Consider the following 17,326-nt stretch of genomic DNA (forward strand, 5'->3'; position numbering starts at 1 on the left):
GAAGAGGAACAAAATGGAAGCAGTATGGTTTAAATGGGGAGAAAGTTAAATATTCATGGTTCAGATTTCCACTGTCTGTAAGAATATATTAAAGGTCACATGAAATTTTTTTTGTTTAGTTCTTAGAGAAGATAAAGAATTTTACATTGCCTATTCGTATTATCGTAATTTATGAGCAGAATGCTGTCCTAGGCAAGCTAAGGCAGAGGCGGCAATTCTGGGGGACCGAGTTTGTTTCTCACTTTTTTGGGCTCCAGTAGTGGGGACTTGGTAGAGTGTTTTTCTCCTGCTTCCACCTGTTACTGTTTCTGCGTGCTGATGGAGCAGGTGAGTGCCCAGGGCAGCAGTGACAGAGGGATCGAGCAGTGGGAGACCATAGGGGGAGGTTTTCATCCCAGCCCCATCTTAAATTAGTCTTCTAGCCCTAAAAGCCTTGTAAAGGGAGAAGGTTTGTGGTCGTTGGTTTTTTTGTTTATTTGTTTTATTGTAACAGCTTTGTTGAGATATAATTCCCATACCAGAAGATTCATTTCACTGTTCAATTACTGCTGTTTGGTATATTCACAGAATTGTGCAACTATCACCACTATTTACTTTTAGAACATTTTTGTTATCCCCAAAAGAGAGCTTGTGTCCATTAGTCATTCTCTATTCCTTCTCCTTCTGGCCCCTGGCAGCCACTAAGTTATTTTCTGTCTCTATATATTTGCCTATTCTAGACATTTCATATGAATAGAATCACAGAAGCTGTGGTCTTCTATATCTGACTTTTTTTCACTTAGTATAGTGTTTTTAGGGTTTATTCATGTTGCATTTTTATATGTCATTCGTTCATTCCTTTTCCCCCCCCCGATTATTTTATTGTGGTAAAATACACATAATATAAAATTTAATATCTTAGTAATTTTTAAGTGTACATTTCAGTGGTATTAAGTACATTCATATTGTTGAGCAACTATCACCACCATCCATCTTTTCATCTTGCAGAACTGGAACACTATACTCATTAAACCATAACTGCGCTGTGTCTTGTAGACAGCCTACAGGTGGACCGTGTCTTTTTTTAACATCTAGTCTGCCAATTTCTGTCTTTTGATTTGAGAATTTATTTATATTTAAAGTAATTACTGGGGCACCTGGGTGGCTCACTTGGTTAAACGTCTGACTTCTGCTCAGGTCATGATTTCATGGTTCGTGGGTTTGAGCCCTGCATCAGGCTCTGTGTTGACAGCTCAGAAGCTGGAGCCTGCTTTGGATTCTACATGGCTGATAGCCTTTTTGTCTTTCATTTCCTATATTACTGTCTTCTTTGATATTTAGTTGATTTTTCATCGCAAAATGTTTCAATCTCTTTTTCATTTCCTTTTGTGTATATTCTTTTGCTATTTTCTTTGTGGTAACCATAGGGATTACGTTTAATGTCTGAAATTTATAACACTCTCATTTGAACTAATACCAGCTTCACATCAATAATTTACAAAATCTCAGGGTGCTTGGAGGCTCAGTTGGTTAACTGTCCAACTCTTGGCTTTGGCTTAGGTCATAATCTCTTAGTTTCATGGGTCCAAGCCCTGCATCAGGCTCTGTGCATGTGCAGAGCCTGCTTGGGATTCTCCCTCTCCTCTCTCTCTGCCCCTTGCCTGCTTTCATTCCCTCTGTCTCTCTCAAAATAAATAAACTTAAAAATTGAAAAAAATACAAATAATTTACAAAATCTCTGCTCCCTTAACAGGTCTGTCCCCACTCTTTTCAGTTGTTGATATCACAAAATAATATCTTTGTACATTTTGTGATCTAACCCATAAACTCATAATTTTTAAATGCACTACTCTCCTAAATAATATAGAAAAGGAAATGTGGAATTACCAATTAAAGTTAAAGTAATAGTAGCTTTTAGACTATTTTTTTAATGTACAAGTTTCTTACATTGTGTAGAAAGCAAAAAGTGGAGTTACATACCATTGTTACCATAAACTAGCTTTTATAAAATTGCCCATGTATTTATTTTTACTGAGCTCTTTTTTTTAAATGTTTTTATTTATTTCTGAGAGAGAGAGAGACAGCACGAGCAGGGGAGGGTCAGAGAGAGAGGGAGACACAGAATCTGAAACAGGCTCCAGGCTCTGAGCTGTCAGCACAGAGCCGGATGCAGGGCTCAAACCCATGAACCACAAGATCACGACCCGAGCCAAAGTTGGATGCTTAACTGACTGAGCCACCCAGACACCCCTTTACTGAGATCTTTATTTCTTCATCCAGCTCTGAGTTACTGTCTAGTATCTTTTCATGTCCACCTGCAGAACTCTCTTTAGCATTTCCTGCAGGGCAGGTGTGGTGGTAACAAACTTCTTCAGGAAGTTTATCAGGAAATGTCTTAATTTCTCCCTCACTTTTGAAGGACAGTTTTGCCAGATATAGGATTCTTGGTTGACAGTTTTATTCTTTTAGCACCTTGAATATATTAGCTCACTGCCTTCTGGCCTCCAGAGTTTCTGATGAAAAATCTTATAGTCTTACTGAGAATTCCTTGTATGAATTGTTTCTCTCTTGCTGCTTCTATAATTCTTTGACTTTGGACAGTTTGATTATAATGTGTCTTAGTGTGGATCTTATTGAGTTCATCATGCTTGGAGTTTTTGGCAAGTTTTTTCTCAGAAGTTTAATTTATGTCTTTCATCAAATCTGGGGTGTTTTTAGCCATTGTTTCTTCAAATATCCTGTTATTTTTTCTCTTCTTATGGAACTCCCACAACACATCCGTGCCTCACAGGCCTCTTAGACTCTTTTCACTTTTCTTCAATCTTTTTTCTTACTGTTGTTCAGATTTTATAATTCCCATTGTTCTGTCTTCAAGTTTACTGAGTCTTCTGTCTACTCAAATCTGATGTTGAATCCTTCTAGAGAAATTTTCATTTTAGTTATTGTACTCTTCAGCACCAAAATTTCTTTTTGGTTTCTTTTAGGGTTTCTGCATTTTTATTGATGTTTCCATTTTGTTCATACATTATTTTCTTGATTTTCTCCATTTCTTCCTTTAGTTCTTTGGGCATCTTTAAAATAGTTGTTTTAAAGTCTTTGTCTAGTAGATCCACTATCAAGTCTTTTTTTTCAAGGATAGTTTCTATTATTTTAGTTTTTTCCCCCTTTTGAATGGAAAGGAAACTTTCTTGTTTCTTTATAGTCCTTGTGATTTTTTTCATTGAAGACTGGACGTTTAAATCTAATAATGTTATAATTCTGGAAATCAGATTCTCCCCCTTTTTCAAGGTTTGCTGGTTTTTAAAAAATTGTTGTTGTTATTGTTTTGTTGTGTTTTACTTGTTGTAGGCTGTCTCTGTGCCAAGGAGCAGCCTGAAGTGTACACTTAAGGTCTGTTTAGGTTGTTTCTGAGTCTGTGGCTGCCCTTGGGCATGCATAGTGATTTCTGATTTCCTGATTTCCCTCATATATAAAGTTGCTGTTGAATGTCCTACTCCTTAATGTTTGGTTTCCAAAATGGGAAAAGAGAAAAATGAAGGGGGTAAAGGCACTGACTCTTTAAATCCCCTGGGAAGTGACTTCTGCCAAAGGGGGAGGGGCTTGCAACAGCTGGGAGAGGTGCAACAGTGGTCACCACCTTTTTGCCTGCACCTCTGTAATTAGAGCACAGATCCATGAATACTACAAGCTGTGGACAAGTTCCTCCAGTAACATATGCACAGCCACCTGCCACTGGGTGATGAGTAGGTACTATTGTGATAAGAGCTGAAATTGACTAAGATTAACTGCAATTTACCATCCAACCAATTCCAGTGTTCCCCAACTGGGGAAGTTGCAAGCCTTCAATAGACTCCAGCATTCCAAAATCATTACAACAGACAGATTCTGCCAGTGTGACTGCTGTGTAGATGGGAAGACAGATTTCTAGTGTTTCCTACTCTGTCACATTCCCAGAATCCTCCTTCATTCTTTTTTTTATTGCTGAATAACATTCTATTTGTGGGTTAATCACATTTTGTGTATCCATTCATCAGTTGATGGGCATTTGTGTTGGTTTCATTTTTTGGCAATTATGAATAATTGTGCTACACACATTTGTGTAGTTTATGTGGACATATGTCTTCATTTCTCTTGAGTGTATACTTAGGAATGGAGTTGTTGGGTCATATGGTAAGTCTATGTTTAACATTTCAAGAACTGGTAAACCATTGTTTAAAGGGCTACCATTCCTATCAGCATTGTTTAAGGTTCCAATTTCTCTACTTCCTCATCTAAACTTGACATTTTTGGCATTTTTGATTGTTTCCATCCTAATGGGTGGGAAGTGGCATCTCATTGTGTTTTTGATTTGCATTTTCTTGATAGCTAATGATGTTGATCATCTTTTCATGGGACTACTTTTTGACTGCTTGGAGAAAGGGACAAGATTTACTTTCAGTGTTCCATTCTTTTTTGAGGCCTTCTGCCCTTCTATGGGGTGATAATTTCTCTAAGGTCTCTTTTACCTAGGTGTATTTTAGGCAGGCTCCACTGAGAGCTTGTATTCTGAGACCTTACCTGCACGGAAAAGGCAAGAAGGTAGAAATAGGAGGCCAGTGGTGACGGGGTGTCCAACAGTCCATACTGTGTCATTTAAAGAGATAAGGAAACTAAAAATGGGCCTAGGTGGATGCTAGTACGCCACAAAGGTCTGATGTGGTGATTAGGGCATAGTAGCAGAAATCTCTAGTTAGAGACAATTCTCAGAGTCATTCATTTATTCAACAAACATTTATAAAACAGTTGTTGTGAATCAACCAGCATCTGTCTTATGTGCTAAGGATAGCTCAATAAAATAGCAATAATGTCCCTGACTTTATATCATTCATGTTGTAATAGAGGATCAATCCAGTGTAGAACAGAAATTCAGATTTATGGGCATAGGAGATTGGCGAAGGCCAGGTAGTGGAAGAGGCCCAAGGTTTGAATAGAACTCTTGTTCCAGCATAAGATTCAGACACCATATGTGATCATAGGTAAAAAACAAAAAACAACAAAAAAACCCCACACAAGGATGAAATACCAGAGGGCCATATGTGAACATGTAATTTTCACATTCTATTTTGCATGATTGGTTCAGGAGTACAGTGGTGCTGAGTAGATAGTAGATCATTAGTGCCTGTATTAAAGATAGACTTAGGGGAGCAAGAAAATGACATCTCTCCTCTAAAATGAGGGTCTCCTTCCTCAGTTTTTATAGTACCTTTTATGGGGATGATAGCTGGTTAAGAGCAGGGTTGTGAGCCTTCAGGGGCAGAATCTGTGCAAAAGCACTCAGAAATATTGTCAAAGGGCATCCATTTGTAAGTCATTAGAATAATAATTGCAATCATTGCTTCTGGCAGTTGGTGTCAGAGAAAGCATCAGGTTAGGGTGGTGACAGGTGGCACAGAGAAGAGACCATTACACAAGTGGCTCATCCCATGCCTGCTCAAGGAACCCAAATGGATGTCAGATTTTAGCATGCTTTTTGCATTACATATTTGGTTCTGTCAAAAACAATGAAATAACATCCCTTTGGGTCTCTTTGAAGCTAAATGCTAGACAGGGAGAGAGATGAGAAGCAAGTAGGTAAGAAACTATTTGGTTTTTTTGTCTTTCTGCTTAACCTATGTTTTCAAATTATAAGCAAGTTGGATGCAAAATTCTTTTTTTTTCTTTTTTTTAATATTTTTATTTATTTCTAGGAGAGAGAGAGAGACAGCGTGAGTAGGGGAGAGTCAGAGAGAGAGGGAGTCACAGACTGAAACAGGCTCCAGGCTCTGAGCTGGCAGTCAGCACAGAGCCCGACGCGGGGCCCGAACCCATGAACCGCGAGATCATGACCTAAGCGAAAGTCGGACGCTTAACCAACTAAGCCACCCAGGCGCCCCACAAAATTCTTATTACAAGACATGATTGTTTCCTTTTATACAGAGCAGTGGGTCAACAGACTGGTTTCTCCTGGTTGATTATTAAAATCTTTGTTCAAATAAAGCCAGGTAGGAAAAACCATATTTTAATGTTATTTTTATTTTTATTTATTTATTTATTTATTTATTTATTTATTTATTTATTTNCGCCCCGGAAAAACCATATTTTAGATGGTTCAGGGCTGGGATAAGAAATAAGCACTGTATGGGAATGCACTTGGCTATAAGAAATAGAAAACTCATGTGTAGATGGGATTTTCGATTTCTTCTATAACAGGAAATCTGGAGGTAGGCATTTGCCTGTGTTGATCTAATGATTATAGGGCCAAATTCTTTGTCATTTTCCTGGCCAGAATATGGCTGTTGTGTGTCTAGCCACCACATCCACATTCAGGACTGAAAGAAAGAGGACACGTGGAGACTCTCCTGTGAAGTCTCATCTTTTTCTTTAGGAAAAGAGCCTTCCCTAGTGGACTTCCCCTATGTCTCGGTGGCCAATCTCAATGTGCCCACTCTATAGCCAATCCCTAAAGAAGAGAGGGAAATTACTATGACTGATTTCGACAATTTCAGCCCATTCCTTGTGGCTGAGATAGGGGCCTAACCTTCCTGAAATCAAGGGATCTCTGCCAGTAACCTCAACACAAGAGTTTTGTGACCAGAGAAGAGAGAAAACAGTTGCAGCTTAGACACAGGCTCAGTGTCTGGTCCATGTGCCAACAGATCCAAAAGCGGTTGGGGGGTGCCTGAGTGGCTAGGTCAGTTGAACATCCAACTCTTGGTTTCAGTTCAGGTCACGATCTCATGGTTCGGTTCATAAAAAGCTCGTGAGATTGAGCCCCGTGTCTGGCTCTGTGCTGACAGCACCGCCATCTCTCTCTCCCTCTCTCCCTGCTCCCCCACCTTAAAAAAAGAAACCCAAAACCAAAAGTGGCTGCACACCCAGCTTGGGGGTGGGGGGATCCTCGACACTTAGTGCAACAAGATCTGCAGAACATTGCCACGTTATGCTAGAAGGGTGTCCCTGGCTAATCGTGTGCCCTGGTGCTTCAATTGCAGAGTCCTACTTGGCTCTTCCAAGTCTCACTGCAAATTAAAGATAAAGGATTCTTCAGCCAGTACACACTCCACTTGTGCCTTGGGTGGTCTCCTACCTCTTTTTTTCATTCTTTCTCTCTGCTGCCAGAGCCTCTTAAGGACCTAAGGGAAAAAAATAGCTAACATCTGTCAGGCTTTTTTTGAGTGCCAGGCATGTGTGGAGCACTTTATATTCTTTATCTCATCTAATCCCCCTAAAAGCCTTCCTTTGTAGTAGGTACTATTAGTATCAGTCTTCTTTTGTAGTTGAGAAACTATGAGTTGACCTTCCTAGCCTGGGGCCACAACTACCCAGAAACAGTGGACTGCTCCAGTTTCCTGGTTAGGATTTACCTGCCCACCATCTCGTTTTCCCACTTGCCATAGGCTCAGTTTCTGTGTCTGTCACTTTTATAGTATTTTTCACAGCGTCCTAGGAAAGGCTTCTATATAGGTGTACACTGACCAGAGTCACATAACTGGCAAGCGATGGGGCCATGTTTTGACTCCAGCATCTGTGTTCTGAGTAAATGCATTTAGTTTATCTAATCTCTCCAAATAGAAGGTAAGGAAAATGGAGATCGAAAGTGCTGATCTAAATCTACAGGCAGTGTTAATCCTTATAGACAGCATATGTATACTAAACAAGGGCTTTCTGAAGACAGAATGCCCCAATTTGATGCTAATAGGAGAATCTTTCCATTCTGAGGAATTCTGGTGGGGCAACTGTCTGGGGGGACAAACGGGTTGTTGTGACTTCCTCCAACAGCAGTCCCCTCAGCTCTCAAAGACATGTTGATGATACGGGTGATCATTCATTTTCTAAATGTCTTCTTTGTCTGAAGCCCTTGAACTTATCCCCATAGTGCCCCTGGAGAGGAATAAAGATTGGGGAATCTCATGTTAGACTGAAAATACCACCTCTTAGAGTGGCATAAAACAAAACACACCTACAGTATTTGAATGTTATTTTTTGCCCTCATTTTGTTTCTTGGATATTTTTGTTGAAGCTGAAAAGCTTTTTTGGAACAGTAAGCGACCTTGACAAAAACTGGCTTCGTGCCACAGATGGTTTAAAAGTTAGAGCGGTCAGATGGACATACCTGATTAATATTTTTTTCGCACCCAATTCTCTGCTGTTTATTTTAACTTGCATAACTTGCTTGCATTAGCTTGTACTGGCCCCAGCTGCCAGTGGAGCCTTCTGTAGCAATTTTTTTGTGGCAGCCTTCATACACAAGTAATTCATGGCGTGGTTCGAGCCAAGTCGGTACACTGAGAACTGAAAGGACTGTTGTTTATTTAAGATTGAACTGGGGGAAGACTCCAGGGCACTGCCCTTCCAATGCCAAGCAATGAACGAATCTAAACATTCTGTCATCGTCCTATATAAATAACATTTAATAAGTGCACTTGTTATGCATAAGGAATATGGGAGAAATTCTTTTTTCCTTTTCCATTTTCACAGACTCTAAAAGCGTAGGAGGTTTTGCCAGATCAAATAGGGTCCTGTTTTTGCTGGCTTATTGATTCAGGAATGAACGAGTAACCTGGGTTTTTTTTTTTGAGAAAACTTCTTAGCATTTCATCTTTTGTTGAAATACCATTCTTACTCCATCGTGTTAAAGAACTGTGACAGCTTTTCTGGGATTGGGATAGGGTGGGTTGGGGAACAGGAGTGAGCAGCATATCAGAGGGTATATGTTTGCTTTTCTATACAATTTTAAATTAGACCTTTGTTCACAGATTAATTTTCTTTATGGAGAGAAGCACATTGGAGTTTACTGTGTATGTGTGTGTATACATATATACATATATATATACATATATATACATATATATACACACATATATATATTTACATTTAATGTTTATTTATCTTTGAGAGAGGGAGAGACAGAGCATGAGTGGGGGAGGAGCAGAGAGAGGGGGAGACACAGAATCCGTGGCAGGCTCCAGGTTCTGGGCTGTCAGCATAGAGCTCAACATGGGGCTGGAACCCACAAACCGTTAGATCATGACCTGAGCTGAAGTTGGACACTTAACCGACTGAGCTACCCAGGTGCCCCTCCCACATATATTTTAAACAGCTTTTGTTCTATATGCAAAGTATAGCACATAACTTAGAATAAAAATTTCCATTTTGTGTGCTTATGCTTCCATGTATGCAAAGACTGGTCCAGTAGCTAACAGAACAAACAATAAATGCCTTTGTCAAAGGGTTACCTATTGGAGCTTGGCCATTAAAAGAATCATACTATTACTGACAAGGATCTGAACCGGCCTAGACATGCTACATAGTTATGAGTCGTCTTAGTGATAGTGATGTACAGCAGAGATTCATAATTATATATCAAGAGTTTTAATTTAAGGCACTTTTTGCTTCAAATGTTAGCAAATGTAATAAATGGGCCTACAACATAACCAATATTATTAGAAAGGTCCTGAAAGAGGAGAGACAGTGTACATATTCTTTGATGAGAAGTTGCCCACTCAAAGAGTAAAATATAGTCATGTTTTACTCAGCCATTTGGTGATTGCTGGTTAGGATGTTTACTTCTGGAGAAGAGGCTTCCAGTAATATCTAGTACAAGAACAGAGACCCACTCAGCTGGCAGCATTTTAATCATGTTAAGATTCCTTCATTCTCTAAAACTATTGTAAAATTGGGTTGTGGTGATGGTATTATAGCTCTATGAATATACTAAAAACTATGGAATTGTATATTTTATAGCTTTTATCTATTCATTTAAGTAATCTCTATGCACAGTGTGGGATTCGAACCCATGATGCTGAGATCAAGAGTCACATGCTCTTCCAACTGAGCCAACCAGGCACGCCCCATTGAATTGTATATGTATATATATAATTTTTGAGAGAGTGTGTATGCGCATGTGCATGTGAGTAGTGGAGGGGCAGAGAGACAGAGAGGGAGAGAGAAAATCTCATGCACAGCACAGAGCCTGATGCGGGGCTGGATCTCACGACTGAGATCATGACCTGAGCCGATGTTAAGAGTTGATGCTTAACCAACTGGACCACCCAGGTGCCCCTGAACTGCATATTTCAAATGGGTAAGTTGTATGGTGTGTCAATCACATCTCAATAAATTTGTTTAAAAACCCACATTGATTTTCATCCAGTAGAAGTCACAGTTTTTTTTGGGGGGTCCCTGTTCCCTTTTTCTCCTCTGATCTCTGTTTATTAATTTTACTGCTGTGTAATTTAGAACTGACTGGTTCCACCTTGGAAATTGATAATGTGTTATTTGGAAGTGATAATGGCTATTTGGGGCATATTTTTCCCTTTATTATTTCTCAGTATTTAAAACAATGTGCCAGTTCCTTCATTTCCTTAGTTCACATTCATTAGTTATTTTAAAATCGTATTCTAGTGCAGTGGTTCATAACCAGTATTCTAGTGCAGTGGGGGGGGGGGGACACTTGGCAATATCTGAAGATATTTTTGATTGTCACGGTCTGTTTGTGGGGGTGCTGTTGCATTGAGTGGGGGATATTTCAGGGTTGCTGCTAAACATCCTTCCATACACTGGACAGCTCCCCACAACAGAGAAGTAACTTGCCCCAAATATCAGTAGAGCTGAGGTTGAGAAACACTACCATAGGGAAACTGGGTGACGTGTGTGAATGTGTGCCATTTGCCTTGTGGAGAAACTGAGGCCCAGTTCTGAACTCTGTTGTGAAGTAGCTTCATTATCCAGAAAACCAAGCTCCCTGTCCACACTTGACAACAGCTTTTATACTGAGGGCACAGCTGACATTTCCATGCCAACTGGTGAATAAAAATGTTAACAAGCAAATTGATTGATTGATTCTCTTCTCCTAACCCAGCCATATACCTTCTTGCTTGTAGAGAAAGAAGTGGCTCCTTGTACCCCGCTGTTTTATTCTCCAGCTTTATTTTATTTTATTTTTTTAAAATATTTTTCATTTATTTCTAGGAGAGAGAGACAGCGTGAGCAGGGGAGGGCCAGAGAGAGAAGGAGTCACAGACTGAAACAGGCTCCAGGCTCTGAGCTGGCAGTCAGCACAGAGCCCGACGCGGGACTCAAACCCACGAACCGCGAGATCATGACCTAAGTGAAAGTCGGACGCTCAACCGACTAAGCCACCCAGGCGCCCCTATTCTCCAGCTTTAGATAGCTCCTTGCATTTATAAAATATTTTAAAAGTAATTGTATAATGGGGCTACCTGGCTGGCTCAATTGGTAGAGAGGCAAATCTTGACCTAAGGGTCATGAGTTCAAGTCCCATGTTAGGGGACAAATAAAAAAAATATAACTGTAATATGTGTTATCTCACCTTACCCACACAATTATCCTGTTGGACAAACAGGAGGAAAATGATTCCTCTTTCTAGCGTCAGGAAATTGAAAACTAGAGAGAGACGGTTGACTTTCTAAGGCCGTGTTTCAGGTAATGAATAAAGTTAGCACTGGAGCCAAAGCATCCTTTCCACAGAGTCACCATAGACAATATTAATAATTAAGGACTTGGACTTTGATTTCATGCAGACCTAGAGTTTTTATTAATTTCTGGCACTTTTAGCTGGATGGCCTAGGGTCGGTTAAATAACCTCTCTACTAAGGCTCGTATCTCCTTGGCAAAATGGGGACTTTAAAAAATTTTTTAAACATTTATTTGGGGGCGCCTGGGTGGCTGAGTCACTTAAGCGTCCGACTTTCGCTTGGGTCATGGTCTCGCGGTTCGTGGGTTCGAGCCCCGCGTCAGGCNGGGGACTTTTCTTATAATAGGACCTTATTTTTAACAGGATTATTTCAAGGGGAAGACAGAAATAATACAAGTAGAACAACCAGCGGTTGACCCATTATAGATGTTCAATACAAATTTGCAGTTATCATTGTTCTCTTGTTTGTGGGTTAAGACAGAAATTCTCTTACTATATCAGGCTGTTAAATACTGTCAGGTCAGTAATTGTGTAAAGGCCTTAGTTTTGTCAACTCTAAAATAGGGGATTGGATTAAATTATTTGAACTTGCCTTTCAGCCTCCAAATGCCATGATTCTTTGTTGCCCAGTGACCGAGAGAAGACAGTATTTGAAAAATAACATAGTAAGATTCTTTGGAGGGGTTTGTCATAGGAGACAATGGGGTTCATTTCATTATATTACTGTTGCTCTTACTGTTACTGTTTTTAGGTCATGTTCACTTTCAGGACTTTATTTGTAGCCACTCTTTTTCCATTATGTACAGAAAGAAATTTAAATCATGACACATATATGGAGTAACATTTGCTTCTATTTCATGTCTAACAATTTTCTTGTGGGAATCCAAATGAAAGAAAATTATATATAATATATTNTATAATAATATAATTATATAAATGTGTGTATACATATATAAATGTATATATACATTTATATTTAATGTTTATTTATTTTTGAGAGAGAGAGAGAGAGAGAGCGAGCGGAGGAGGGGCAGAGAGAGAAGGGGACAGATGATCTGAAGTGGGCTCTGCTCTGACAGCAGAGAAGCTGATATGGACTCAAACTCCCAAGCCGTGAAATCAAGACCTGAGCCTAAATCAAAGTCAGAGGCTTAACTGACTGAGCCACCCAGGCACCACTATATTTCTATTTTTTAAGTTTATTTCTTTATTTTGGGGAAAGGTGGGGAGAGGAGCAGAGAGACCAGGAGACAAAGTCCCAAGCAGGCTCTGTGCTGTCAGTGCAGAGTCCAGCACGAGGCTCAATCTCATGAAGGTGAGATCGTGACCTGAGCCCAAATGAAGAGTCAGACCCTTAACCAGCTGAGCACCCAGGCACCCCAAGGAGCACATATTTCTATCAGACATCTTCAAAGGTCATTCTTGGTGTGTTTTGGATACTCTTACTTAGTTAAGTTCCATTCATAACATTTTAGGAGTTATTTAATAAAAAAATAATGCCCTCACTTACAAAATATGGATCAGACATACTGGAAAGATTATCTCTCACCTCGTGCTAGAAGAATACAAGATGTGTGAATGACATATCCCTTCTTTCTTCTGAAAACCATTTCTCTCTGTTGTGTCCACTCTACCTCCCTCCCAAGCCCATTACCCAACCCCCACTAATGCCATGCTCCTTTCTCTCTTTTGGGCCAGTTTTTTCCCTATATCCCCAAGATACCCAATATCCTTTGCTGCTCTCTCCCACCTTGAACTCTTTGAAGGGGCTTTCCTCTGCCATAGTAAAACTTAAGGGCATGTCGCTCTTTACGTTCATAATATCCTTATTTTGTGTGAGAAGTCAACCAGGAGTTTGGTGTGATTGAAAGCTTTTGGACCTCCTCCCAGCTTTGCTCTTTACTGTGGATAACATTTTTCGAGCAGGTATGTCAAACTTATCTTCACAATGACAACCCTAGAAGATGGTACCATTGGTATTCCCATCTTAGTCCTGGGGAAACTGAGGTCTAGATTGATTCTATTACTCTCTCAGGGCCACACAACTAAGAAGTGTTAGAGCTAGGATTCAAGACGAAAAGTTTGACAGAGCCCATGCTCCTATTACTCATGCTGCCTCTTTAACCATGACATTTATGGAGGTCTTACTATGGGCTGACATTGTTTTAGGTACTTTATTTATTTAAAAAAAATTTTTAATGTTTTTATTTCTGAGAGAGAGAGAGAGAGAGAGAGAGAGAACGAGTGAGCGTGAGCAGGGGAGGGTCAGAGAGAGAGGGAGACACAGAATCTGAAACAGGCTCCAGGCTCTCAGCTGGCTGTCAGCACAAAGCCCAACACGGGGCTCGAACCCATGAACCACAAGATCATGACCTGAGCCAAAGTCAATTGCTTAACTGACTGAGCCACCCAGGAGCCCCTACAATATAATTTTTAAAAGTCTTTGGCCTCCCAGTTGTAAATGCCGGTAATGTTAGGTCTTCATTATAGAATAAACATGATGAATAAAATGCAAATGTATTTGTAGAGAGCTGGAAGAGCCTTGGATGACAGGCAAGTAGATCAGAACAAAGTGTTAATGATTCCTCCAGATACTTTAAGAAGAGTGCGGAAGATCAATTGATCTACAAAACACTAATCCCTCTTGAAAGTGTGAGCATCCTGGATTTTATTTATTTAAGATGGATACAATTGAGTTATATTTTTGAGAATCTAATGGAAGAGAATCACACCATCTCTCAGGAAAGCAATTCTCTTGGCTGCACTGGCCAAGCTCTAGCCTGTTAATCCTTTTGACCAGTGAAGTGGTTGTTATATTCTTGTAAACTTTCTGGAGGCAGTTTGTCCATTATTAGGGCTGAACTTGAAATAGTTGGAGCAGCAGCTCCTCTTGCATCAAAATAATACAAGTGAGGCTCATTTTAATAAAACCCCAGAGCACAGTATCACCTAGCAAGTAACAGTTACTCAATAAATGCTCTTTGAATAAATGGATGAAAATTTAAATTTGCGAAATGGATCAATAAATATGTGATCATTTACACTCCCGGAAGATGTATCTGCTCATTTGCTTCTGAGTGCTGACTTTAAATATGGATCTTAAAGTTAGTATTCAGGGATAAGAAGGTGAGATTTTTCTTTTGAAGTTACTTAGTCCTTTTTTCCCATCACCAGGCACATAGCAACCACCCCAGCAACTTATCACTTTACCTATCATCTGGGTGATGAAAGAGAGGACTTCTAGTTCCTTCATTTTCATAAGTACCAATATCTAATTTTTTTAAAAGTAAAAACCCACTGGTCCACCACGGTTTACAGATTTAAAATGTGCTCTAATGTGTCATGACTTAGCACACATAGCTTTCCCGCCAACATCTGTATCCTGATTTGTAGTCTAATAAACCTTCCTGCCGCAGATGGCATGCGCATAGTTGCTCCAAGGTGTAATACATCAACACAGCATTTCTAAACACAGAGCAATAATGTAGTCAATTAAGGGAGGAAATAAAACATCGAGCCGTTTCTTATAATAAATCTTTTACTAAGCTTCCCACATCACATGTTTGCTGAGGAAATAATACATGTCATTCAGACTAAGGGTTATTGTAGACTGCTGAGGGAAACATGAAATTCTGGAGGTTTCAGCAGTCCTGTGAAACCCTGGAACATGGAAAGTGTACAAATTAGAAAAGGATGTAATATGTGGCTAATGATACGTCTTGGGATACCTTTGGAACCCATATTTACTGTGATGATCAGTAGATTCATTTAAGCTACAGGAGTTGAAAAGCAATACCCTGGTAAGTGAAAAACACCTCTGAGTTCATTAGATGTGGTTGTAATTTAAGCTCTAAAGGCTTTTTTCCTTGCTGTCATTCTTCATATTTCTGGAAATGTGGTACTTGAGCTCCTAATAAAAGTGGTCTACATCATGACCATATAATCTACTGTTCCTGGAAAGCACATTTACACCTCCACATCTGTAGCCAAAGCCAAGACTGAACAGAAACTTAATTTGCCCCAGATGTCACTCAAAAGAAAGTTCTGGCGAAGGCTGTTGTTCTTAGAATTTTCTAGCCCCTGAATATGCCCCAAGCACTGGTATGAACATGCAGCCCAGGCCCTCCAGGCCCAAATGTTAACAACCTCTTTTCACATACTGTGCAATGTATAAAATTGACTGAATGCCACAAAGTAAATCTCCAACCCCACCCTCTGTTTGTGGAGAGAAACAATGGATGTTCTGACCTTATTTACACAGATGATACCATGTCTTTCCGTCTTAAGGATCTGCTCAAGAAATTGTGCTCTTCTGACTTGGTAAGTCATTGTGCCACAGTGCTTTAAAGAAGCTTATGGGACAGTCTCTTTGAAAAACATTATATGTACGTGTATATGATTTGGGCTGCTAATCACCAGAATAGCGTTTGATGGATCAATATAATCGGGCAGTCCATTTCTATCCAGTGATCTAATAATACTCTTTCTTCCTTAGCTTTGCATTTCCCTGACCAGTATCTCTTTTCTTCATTGATGGATGAGTTGGTCCAAAATCAGTTCTCTCCCGTTCCCAGGTGATATGCCTGACTGGAACAGCATTCTGGCTGAAAAAAAGATCAACACATAAACCGTACACTTCTCCACAGTGTGCAGAAATCATGGCAGACAAGACTTCAGTCCCACTGTGACCTATTTGTAGTTTTTAGTTCTACCTCTCAAACCCATGTACCTTTTGGTGCCTTGCTTAGAGTCACCTTCTTTCCACTGAGGCCCATCAGATATGTGGGTTGGTGAATCTGGACAGTTTCCCAGAGGCTCCACTGAGGCTGCAGCTTCTAGTAGTTTAGGGAAGGCCGCTGCGGACACATTGTGCCTTATGAATACTGGAGCTTTCTCTGGAGGGAGATCGTCTGCTGCTCTGTCAGGTCAGACATAGAAGCCATACTACCTCAGCTCAGTTGATGTAACCGCTCATAAAAATTACTATTTAATAAGGATATCCTCAGGATTTATTAAGGGAACAATGTAAAAATGGCCATTTGAAAAATAGGCTTACACCTTTGTAAAACTGCTGTTAAAGACATTGTTCATTGGCTGTTTAATTATTAATCAAAGATCCATCTACCTGACAAATTCCTCTTAAAATATGTCTCCTGAAGACCTGGTGTGTGTTCCTCTATTAAACATTGAGATCTACACAACCCATTGAATTTTCCTTTTTGCTGTGTAACAGAGATTAGAGTGAAGTTCTATGCTTAGTGGTACTGATCATTTTATTCCAATTTTCTGATACAGTTTCTTTCTCCTTCCTCTGTGGTAGTCTGGGAAATAGTATTGGTGGCCTCTGAACATCTGAATTTGTATGCAACGGTGTGTGTTGTGTGTGTATGTATTTTTCTGTAGAAAGAGCCCAAAGTTTTCACCAGCTTCTTAAGGGGATGCATTATCCAGAAAAAGTCAAGGACCATAGTATTATGTGATGTTTTATATTTTGATCTCACCTTTAGCTCTTCTGTCTGTATAACAAATATGTTTCAATTACAAACAATCTAAATCCTTTTTTTGTTGGAGGAGACGGAAAGAAAAGCTAGATGTCCATGAAATTATATAAACGTAAATACAACAGTCCATTTTATTGTCAAATATACTCACCTGTTAGTAAGGGCATTTTTCAGAGGACATTTTTTTGTTTGTGTTTTTCAGAAATAGGGGGGTGAAAAGAATAACCCTAGACGGCGTACATCTGTATGAAAATGTAATCTGGTGTGTCTTCTCTTTTTATTTTTCTCCTATCTTAAAGGTACATAAGCAGACAACTATTTGGACAGGTCTGTATAGGCAGCTCCCTATGTAAATGTCTCCTGAGTCCTGTAGGGAGATAATAATATATAT

The sequence above is a fragment of the Crocuta crocuta genome, unplaced genomic scaffold (assembly GCF_008692635.1).
Source record: "Crocuta crocuta isolate KB4526 unplaced genomic scaffold, BGI_CrCroc_1.0 scaffold197, whole genome shotgun sequence".
Lineage (NCBI taxonomy): Eukaryota > Metazoa > Chordata > Mammalia > Carnivora > Hyaenidae > Crocuta > Crocuta crocuta.